The 2608-nt window shown below is 52.4% G+C and overlaps 1 protein-coding gene and 1 pseudogene across 1 annotated transcript in view; one reads left to right on the forward strand and one right to left on the reverse strand.

The window, feature by feature from the left end:
- DNAH14 (dynein axonemal heavy chain 14) overlaps nucleotides 1-2608 on the forward strand; it is a 628991-nt gene that overhangs the window by 472705 nt on the left and 153678 nt on the right. The gene's annotated exons all lie outside the window — the stretch shown is intronic.
- Nucleotides 374-491, reverse strand: LOC111531757 (annotated as a pseudogene).

Consider the following 2608-nt stretch of genomic DNA (forward strand, 5'->3'; position numbering starts at 1 on the left):
AAAGAAACAAAAGAAAGAAGAGAAGGAAGAAGGTAGAAAGAAAGAACAAAAGAGAGAAAGAAAAGAAAGAAAGACCAGAGAAAAAGAAAGAAAAGAAAGAAAGAAGAAAGAAAGAAGGAAGGAAAGAAAGAAAGAAAGAAAGAAAGAAAGAAAGAAAGAAAGAAAGAAAGAAAGAAAGAAAGAAAGAAAGAAAAGAAGGAAGTAAGAAAAGAAAAAAGAGTGAGAGAGAAAGAAAGAAAGAAGGAAACAAAGAAGAAAGAAAGAAAGGAAAGAAAAAAGAGAAAGAAAGAAAAGAATCAAAAAGAAAGAAGAGAGAGAGAGAGGACAAGAAAGGAAGGTAGAAAAGAAAGAAAGACAAGAAGGAAAGCAAAAAAGCCTACAGCACCCAGTAGTCCCACGCAGTCTCCCATCAAGTACTAACCAGGCCCGACCCTGTTTAGCTTCTGAGATCAGACAAGATCAGACGCATTCAGTGTGGTATAGCCATAGACACCAGCAGAGGTGCGTGGCTGTCCCAAGAGCCCGCCCCAGCCATGCCCGCTGGCTACCAGCCGGTACTGCAAGCCCCGGCCCACACAGGCTCGGATCAGGACTCCCGAGGTGCTCGCCCACGGCCTTACCCTGGCTCCTGAGCTTCTGAGCTTCCACCATGTCGGGCCCGCTCATCACAGGGAGCACTCTGAGGCATCAGGGCCCAGGACTCACGATCCTGGGACCCAGTCCGGTCCTCCACCTTGTCTTGAAGGTATTTCTTTGGATTTCTGGCCCCTCGGGAGCTCCTGAGAGGGCCCCTCTTTCCCCACCCACCCAGAGCCCTCAGCACTGGCCAAGGGCAAAGAGCCGGCCAGCAGTGTGTGGCATTATTCTCACAACGCCCCCACCATGGTAGATTATCCCGAGCAAAACCCAGCCAGTGGGCAAGAGTTCCATGGGGGGTTTGGGGTTGGGGGATGGCCCTGCTTTGCCCTGGGCTGGCACTAGCACTGGCAGCCTAATCCCCGGTGAGAGGGGCTGAGAAAAACAAAGACACACCCCACCACTCCCAGGCACACACATGCACACACACACAAATTCCTTGAAGGAGATCAATGACGAGATGGATGAAGAGATTGAAACCGAGGGAGGGAGAGAGAGTGATCAAGGGACAAAGGAGGGGTAGAGGGAAAGAGACACACAGAGAGGCAGGGAAAGAGAGAGGGACAGAGAAAGAGACAGAGACAGAGAGACAGAAGGAAGGCGACTGAAGTAGCAAGAGGAGCAGGGGCAAACCCAGAAGAGAGAGGGGGAGGGATCTAGGCTGTGAGAGCAATAGAGCCATGCAGAGGGAGCGACCTGCTCCCGTAGGCTGGGCCCTTTTGAGCAGGCCTGGATAGGGTGGAAGGGGCTTGGGCTGGAGCAGAATAGGATTGTCAGGCCGTCCATGCGAGAGGAGCAACGGACCGCTGAGATGGGTTTTTTCTTGGATTTATCACTTGCTTTGGAGGTGGGTTTAGTAGACTCCTTCCTTTGTTGGCACCTCCCTGTGCTCTTGGTGCAGTGCCCCTTGATTTGTAGAGTGACCCTGCTTGTTTGGAAGGAGCCGTGGAACTGAGCGTGCCCATGGGTCCCGAGGCCTGTGTCTCTGCCCTGTCCATGGGACTGGAGGTTACACGAAGCTGGTGCCAATGGGAATCCAGGTGCACAGGGACTGGTTTCCTGGTGGCTGCGAAGCAATGTCCTTCTCCCAGATAAAACAGCCTCTGCGCTCTGGAACAGAGGTCTTGGCTGGCGTGTGTAGCACCCGCTGCCCTGCCCGACCCTTACCCCAGTTTGGAAGGTTGCGGCAGCACCCAATGTGTGTCTTGAATTGCCTGGGTGTTCCGGGAGCGGGAAGGCACTGCACATGGCAGGGAACCAGCGCCTGCGCCTTTGGGGTCCGGCCCCCTGCCCTCCCGGGCTGGAACCGGGCTCCTGGTGGGGTGAAAGTGAGGCGGTACCAGTGGGATGCTGCTTCCCATTGGTGCTTTGGTGGGGGACCCCCAGGAGGAGGTCCCCGGCTGTGGTGGGGGTGTAGGCAGGTGATTAAGGGGGAGCAGAGTCAGGGGAAGTTGGGAAGCATGGCAACAGTAAGGGGAAGGGAGTAAGGGGAGATGCCAAAATAGCCTACAGCAGGCTGGGACTCATGGATCATGCCTGTAATCCCAGCACTTTGGGAGGCCAAGGTGGGTGGATCATGAGGTCAGGAGATCCAGACAAACCTGGCTAACATGGTGAAACCCAGTCTCTACTAAAACTACAAAACATGAGGCTGGAATGGTTGCAGACGCCTGTCATTCCAGCTGCTCTGGAGGCTGAGGCAGGAGAATAGGGTGAACCTGTGAGGCGAAGCTTGAAGTGAGCTGAGATCACACCACTGCACTCCAGCCTGGGTGACAGAGCGAGACTCCATCTGGTAGAAAAAGAGAGTAAGAAAGAGAGACAGAAAGAAAGAAAGAGAGAGAGAGACAGAAAGAAAGAAAGAAAAGAAGGAAAGAAGGAAGGAAGGAGAAAGAAGAAAGAAAGAAAGAAAGAAAGAAAGAAAGAAAGAAAGAAAGAAAGAAAGAAAGAAAGAAAGAAAGAAAGAAAGAAA

This window comes from Piliocolobus tephrosceles, chromosome 1, assembly GCF_002776525.5.
Source record: "Piliocolobus tephrosceles isolate RC106 chromosome 1, ASM277652v3, whole genome shotgun sequence".
In the NCBI taxonomy this organism is placed as follows: domain Eukaryota; kingdom Metazoa; phylum Chordata; class Mammalia; order Primates; family Cercopithecidae; genus Piliocolobus; species Piliocolobus tephrosceles.